Here is a 7,738-nt window from a genome sequence, read left to right on the forward strand (position 1 = left end):
CTAAACCCCCATTTTGGATCTGGGGGCTGTAGGTCGGTAATTGAATGACTCCGATCCAATGGAGTTGAAATATTTAGGGGTGTCACTAAAGTCACCCCTACCGTGGCTGAATATTAATTGGAGGCTACAAAAAGGATAATAAACCATATTGACTGCACTCTTGAGCAAAAATTGAAGAGTGTAGTACCTTTGTTTCGCGGCAAGGCATACAAGTAATGGTTATAGGTTAAGAAGGGTACTCAATTGGATCGTCTTAATTAGGATTATTTCAAGATTGCCTTTTAGTATAATTATGTGGGAGCGAGTTATATGGATGCTTGCAGGCGTGAGTTCATGAATCTCACGCAAGAAGACAAGATTGTGGCCAAGTATGAGGTCGAATTTTTGAGACTGAGTCACTACGCTTGAGGGATGGTGGCATCTGAGTACAAAAAGTGTTTGTTTTAAGGATGGTTTGAGGAATAGTTTGAGGGTTTTGATAGCTCTGCAAAGGGAGCGAGAGTTCGCTGTTTTGGTGGAAAAGGCGAAGATCACAAAAGAGGTTAAGCAGTGGAGTGCCAGAATAGGAACCAAAAGAGGGGCAAGAATAAGAGGGATTTAGAGCCCTCTAGTTCTGCTCAGAGGCCTAAAAAACTGGCCAGATTTGATGGACCTTCTAGAGTGGGAGTTCTAGTTGCTTTTACTGGGGTTCAGCCGTGTAAGGACTCTGGTAGGCGCCATCCAAGTGAGTGTTAGAGGATGTTGGGGGTATGTTTGCATTGTGGGTCAATTAAGCATCAGATTAGAGAGTGCCCACAGCATTTTGATTAGATGTAAGCTTTGGTTCTGGGTTTTGTTCAACCACAAAAAGTAGTACAGCAGCCACTTAGGGGCTGTAGTCTGGCCAGGGGTGGTAATGGTTTTGGCAGAGGACAGGGAGCACCGGGTAGAGGTGCTAATCAGACTGAGGCAAGACAGCCTACGAAGGTGTATGTTGCTTGACGCCACAAGAACATAGATATCCTTAATGTGATTACGGGTAAATTTCTTATTTATGATGCTCTTTATGTTGCATTAATAGATATATGTCAACACACTCTTACATAGCTAGCTCTATCTCTGAAAACTTGGAGATTACAGTTGAGAGTACTTTGGGTGAGATTTCTGTATTGAGTCCGCTGGGTCAATTGGTTCAGGTAAGTAGATTGTATAGGAATGTATCGTTAGAAGTACAAAAGGTTGTGTTTCTGGAAAATCGAATGAAGCTACCGTTTGGAGAGTTCGATTTAATTCTGGGTATAGGCTGGCTAGTAAAGCACTGAGCCAGTTTGGATTACGCGACTTAGAGGGTAGTACTGATAATCAAGAACGACGTAGAAGTTGTTGTGATCGGTGATCATCGGGATTACTTGTCTGACATAGTCTCCGCTCTAGTGGCCGAAAAATTGGTTTGAAAAGGGTGTGAAGCATCTGGCATTCGTAAGTATTTCAATTTCTAAGGACTCTTCCGTGGAGAAAATCAAAACAATAAGGGAATTTTTGGATGTTTTTCTCAATGAGTTACTTGGTTTACCTTCGAGCTGGGAAGTTGAATTTGGCATTAAACTACTACTGGGTTTGACTCCGGTGTCCATCGGTCCTTATCGAATGGCACTGAAGGAGCTTACGGAACTAAATGCTCGACTTTAAGAACTTCTAGATCGTGGATTCATTCATCTTAATGTGTCTCTGTGGGGGGCACCAGTTTTGTTTGTAAAGAAAAATGATAGTACCATGAGGATGTGCATCGTTACCGATGGTTGAACAAGTTAACTGTGAAGAATAAGTACCCACTTTCGAGGATTGACGATCTGTTTGATCAGTTTCGTAGGGCTTCGATATTCTCTAAGATAGGTCTCCATTTTGGATATCATCAGCTTATGGTTAAAGAAGCCGACTCTCATAAGACGACTTTTAGGACTCGTTATGGATGTTACGAATTCTTAGTCATGCCCTTTGGTTTGACGAATGCTCCAGCTGTATTCATGGATCTGATGAGCCGAGTTTTTTAGCTGTATCTAGATCAATTTTTCGTAGCCTTCATCAACGATATTTTGGTGTACTCTAAGACCGAGGATGAGCATGATGAGCATCTTAGGGTAGTACTTCAGATACTTCAAGAGAAACAACTCTACGCTAATTTGAGCAAATGTGAATTCTAGTTGCGGGAAGTGACATTTCTAGGGCTTGTGGTCTCTGTTGAGAGGATATAAGTTGATCCTAGAAAGATTGAGGTTGTACTTGATTAGAAACAGCTTAAGAATGTTTCTGAGATCTGTAGTTTTTTGGGCCTTGCGGGTTATTACCGGAGGTTTGTTGAGGGGTTCTCGCTGATTGCAGTTCCTCTGACTAAACTTTTACACAAGAATTCTCCTTTTGTTTAGACTGATGCACAACAAGTGAACTTTGAGGAGCTCAAGTTTGTTCTAACTTAGCCTCCTTTTCGGATCAGCCTAAACCTGGTAAGGAGTTTGTGGTTTATAATGATGTGTTGCATGTCGGGTTAGGATGTGTTCTTATGTAAGATGATAAGGTTGTGGTTTATGCGTCCCGGCAGTTTAAGTCATATGAGGGAAATTATCCAACGCATGATCTCGAGTTGGCTGCCGTGGTTTTTGCCTTAAAGATTTGAAAGCACCATCTGTATAGTGAGAGGTGTATCATATACACTAATCACAAGAGCCTTAAGTACCTTCTTACTCAAAAAAATTGAACTTTAGGTAGCATAGATGGATTGAGCTACTCAAATATTACAGTTGCACGATAGAGTATCATCTCGGTAAGGCCAATGTGGTGGCCAATGTTCTTAGTCATAGAGCACTGTCTGATTGGAGGGCGATGTTTGCTCGCCTAGCTGTTTGAGGACAGGAGTCTGTTAGCCGAGTTGCAAGTTAAGCCGACTTGGATTGATTAGATTCGGGATAAATAGTTGATAGATGATTCTTTGGTTCTGCATTTTCGTTAGGTAAAGAGTGGTAGTACGTATGATTTTAGGCTGAATAATGATGGAGTTCTGTGTTTCTGAAGACAGGTTTGTGTGCCAAACAACTCTAATTTGAGGTAGTCAATTTCGAAGGAAGCGCATAGTAGCACTTATGCTATGCATCCCAATGGAAATAAGATGTATCAGGATCTCCGTAAACTGTACTAGTGGCCGAGTTTGAAACGAGAGATAACATAATTTGTTTTTCATTGTTTGACGTGCCAACAAGTTAAGGCTGAGCACCAGTTGCCTTCAGGTTTGCTCCAACTCGTCAAGATTCCTTTATGGGAATGGGAACGTGTAACTATGGACTTCGTTAGTGGGTTGCCTTTAGCACCTACTAAGAAGAATGTTGTTTGGGTCATCATGGATCGGTTGACCAAGTCCGCCCATTTCATTCCGGTTCGGATAGATTATTCCCTATAGAAATTGGCCAAGCTCTATATTTTTTAGATTGTGAGGCTTTACGAGGTTCCGATTTTGATAATTTCTAACAGGAATCCTTACTTTACTTCTCGATTATGGAAAAAGCTTCATAAGGTTTTGGGTTCAAGATTGGACTTCAGTACAACATTCCATCCTCAGACCGATTGTCAGTATGAGAGGGTGATTTGGATACTGGAGAACATGCTTTGGAGTTATGTTATTGATTTTCGAGGGAGTTGAGAGGATTTTCTACCTTTAGCTGAGTTCGCCTACAACAACAGTTTCCAGTCTAGAATTCAGATGGCACCTTACAAGGTTTTGTATGGTCGTAAGTGTTGTACTCCATTGTGTTAGACTGAGTTAGGTGAACGACGGGTTTTGGGTCCTGAGTTGGTTTCCGAGACTTAAGAAAAAGTCAGATTAATTTAGGATCGTCTTAAAGCAGCTTCTGAGAGACAGAAGTCTTATGCAGATCTAAAAATGAGGGATATCGAATACTTTGTGGGTGACATTATATTTGTTAAGGTGTTTTCGTTAAAGAAGGTTTTGCAGTTTGGACGTAAGGGCAAGTTGAGCACTAGGTTCATTGGGCCGTATCGGGTTCTAAAGTGTGTGGGATTGGTCGCTTATCAGTTAGAGCTACCTTCGAAGTTAGATAGTATCCATGACATATTTCACGTCTCTATGTTGAGGCGGTATCAGTTTGACCCATCTTACGTTGTTCTGATTGAGGAGAACTAGGTTAGACCAGATTTGACATTTGAGGAGGAGTCGGTTTAGATTCTGGATTGAGATGTACAGATTCTGAGGAGGAATTCTGTTCCCTTAGTTAAGGTTCTGTCATAGAATCATAGCACTGAGGAAACCACGTGGGAACCTGAAGACTTGATGCGTCAGTAGTATCCTCATCTGTTCGAATCAGGTAAATTTCAAGGCCGAAATTTCTTTTGGGGGTAGAGTGGTAACACCCTGATTAATTTAATTTTTTCTGTGAATTCTGTCATAAATGAGTATCTGCTTCAGTGGTTAAGTGATATGGGTGTGTGCTTGAGGTCTTGGGTTCAAGTCTCACTTTTGGAAATTTTGCTATTTTTATCCTAGCCTATTCCTTGACGATTGGGCTTTTATTTTATCTTAAGTAAACTCATATTAGAATGAGTCTGCTGGTTCAAGTGGTAAGGTGTTAGCTTGCCTAATGTTCCGTGTTCAAGTCTCTGTGTGAGCATGAATGATAATTTTTGCCTTGGTTGTCTGATAGAGGTTCGATGGAGTTGAAATTTTGATGTAGTTGGATGTGGATTGAGGTGTCGGATTGGGGAGATTATGTTGTTAGTGGGGTAGTGAGGGGAGTTAGGATTATTATTAATTTTAATTTAATTTTAATTTTAATTTTAATTTTTCTTTCTTTTTCCCAAAACTTTTCTTGTTTTGTTTTCTTGTTTTCCGCTATCAAAATTTCCTTTTTCTCTTTCCCTTGATTCTGTCATAATTCTTCGTTTATATTACTGTGTTTTGAATTCACAGTTTCTTTGTTTAGTTCGGTAAGTGGTTTGTCGTTTATTATTCTTATTTTCGCATTCGGTTTCTGTAAATCAATTGTTGAATGTTCTTTTGGAAAGGCGTAGGGGTGTGTAGTTAGGGGATTTGATTATTATGAATCTTTTGCATAGGAAAAGATGGTGAAGCAGTGGTTTTCACTCCAACGGTCTAAACCGTGCCAATGGTGGTTTTTGTTGGCGGTAAGTTTGTGGGCATTGTTCGAATTTTTTTTGTTGTTGAATTCGTAAATTACTAAATGGCATTTGGATTACTGTTTTTAGGTGTCGGAGGCTTTGGGATTGTTTTTGCATAAAAAACAAACCAAGTGTGTAACGAAAACGCAAGAAAATAAGGTTCAACAAAAGCCGAAAAAGTGACCTATCAACGTCACACAGGTGTGTGCCTAGCCGTGTGCTACACACGGTCGTGTAATGGGTGTATGTGTGGCCGTGTGACTAGACCAATTTGGGTGAGTGGGCCACAGGGCATGCAAGTCGTGTGAGCTGCACGGGCAGGGCCAATTTAGGCCTGTGGGACCACACAGGCATGTAAAATTCTAAAATTTTCCCCAAGATCGCACACGTCGTTTCGATTGACTATGGGCCTTTCGTAAGGTCGGTAAGGGCAAAATAAACCCTAATACATGAGATCTGCTAATCTGATAGACTAATTTGAGTATTAAGAAAACTGATATGTAGGATTTGACTGTTTTGTTTAAATATGTATGATATCTATATATGAGCATGCGGGATATGTTAATTCTGTAATATTTGTTTATTTTTTATCTGTATCTGTATATGGGGCGGGATTTGTATATGGGGTGGGATTTGTATATGTAGAGGAATTGTTCTATGAGGTGACATTTCACTGATATATTGGCAGCTTGGCTGCAAACTATTCTGATAAGTGTCGTATAGACACTATGTAGTTTGTAAGGATGGGTGCGTGTTTTGTACCCTACGTGGTGTGTTAGGATGGTCGGAGATGGTGTGCAGAGGATGGGGGTAAGACTCTGCATATCTATATGTTTCTAATAATCCGATTCTGTTAAGGACTTATGCCCATGTCTGATCTGTTATGTGACAATTTGAGTTAATATGCATGTAAGTTTCCGTTGAGTTATACACTGAGTTTTTGAAAACTCACATCTATTTGCCTGTTCTGTCCAAAAAATCCTCAGACATAGACGGGTCGGTGCGACGAAGGGTCAGCTGTGACCACTAGTTTGGAACCAGTTTTAAATAATTGAGAATTTGTCTAAGCTTCTAGATTTTCTTTGAAAGTTTTGTAATTTTAAGACTGTCTGGACTGATGGTTTTAAATTTTTGGATTTGGATGCGTTTATGATTTTTATCCTGTGACATTTTACAAAATCATTATTTTACGCAAACAAATATTTTTGAAAATACAAACTCGATTTTTTTTAAATATAACAACTTTCAAACTTCTGCTGCAAATTTTCGTTTTACTTAAAAGAACAAGCAAGTGATGGTTTCATTGAAGATTATAACAATAAGTTTCTCCTAAAATGAGAACTCTCTCTTTTAGTCATAAATTGTACGAGGTTTTAACATGCTAAGTTTAGTTTCAAAACCCTTCTTCGTAACATTTCCAAATTCGGCCATAACGTCTAGACCGGGTTTGTAGTGTTACATTAAGAGCTTATATTTTACCTCATTGTGATGCAAAATTTGTAAAATATAATATTGTGTTTTAGATGAAGAAGATATATGTTGAATAAAACTTTCATATGTTTTAAATTAAAACTATATATAGAAATAACATGAGATACTCATGTATTTGTATTATATATATTTCTCGAAGGAATACATTACACTATATGATTAAAATATCTAATGTACTCCTGCAGTAGCAATATTGTGAAAATGACTTTAAAAGTATTTTCGAACGATCTCATACCTTCTAGTGGCTAAGTAAAATAATAAGTTACTAATGAAAAAATATGAAATTCTTCCCACTAATTTTGCTTCATTCCCTTAAGTGAATGTAGCAATACATAACAATTATGAAAAATGAAAATACAGAGATCATGATTGTTATTGTAATTGAGTATGTGGTTGGAGACGTACTAATAACCGTTATCAAGGTGGTTATAAAAGTGGTACTTCTAACCAGTAGAAAGAGAATAATAATGAAAAATAAGAAAATTATGGTCAAAATATTAGAATATAGAATATAGAATTATTTTATAGGTATCCGTTTGTATCCATTTGATTCGATTGACTTTTGCTTGAGCCGGATGATGAAAAATTATCATGTCCGGTTCCTTTGGGGGATGGATCTAGAAAAATTCACCTATCCTAATAACAAAAAAACTGACTTGAGCGATCCTGTATTAAGAGCGCATATTCCCTAAAGTGAATATTGCAAATTATATTTCTTTTATTGAGTTAATAACATTATTGACTTCACATTAATATGGACATTTTTAGAAGTAAATGTCACAATATTGCTTATATGTGAATACAAAATAAAAAGAATGACGATAAAATTATTAATTGTCAAATTTTATATTTACATTATTAGTACAATTGAAAACGTGATTAAGTAAACTAGAAGTTTACTGATACAAATACATTTACTATTTCGCGTGACCACTTAGACCATCCTGGATTATATATGATGCGAAAATTAATCGAGAATTCATATAGACATTTTTTAAAGAACCAGTAGATTCTTGAATTTAAAGAATTTTCATGTGTTGCTTGTTCTCAATGATAATTGATTATTATAAACTTACTGGTTTGTAAT

This window comes from Gossypium arboreum, chromosome 12 (assembly GCF_025698485.1).
Source record: "Gossypium arboreum isolate Shixiya-1 chromosome 12, ASM2569848v2, whole genome shotgun sequence".
Lineage (NCBI taxonomy): Eukaryota > Viridiplantae > Streptophyta > Magnoliopsida > Malvales > Malvaceae > Gossypium > Gossypium arboreum.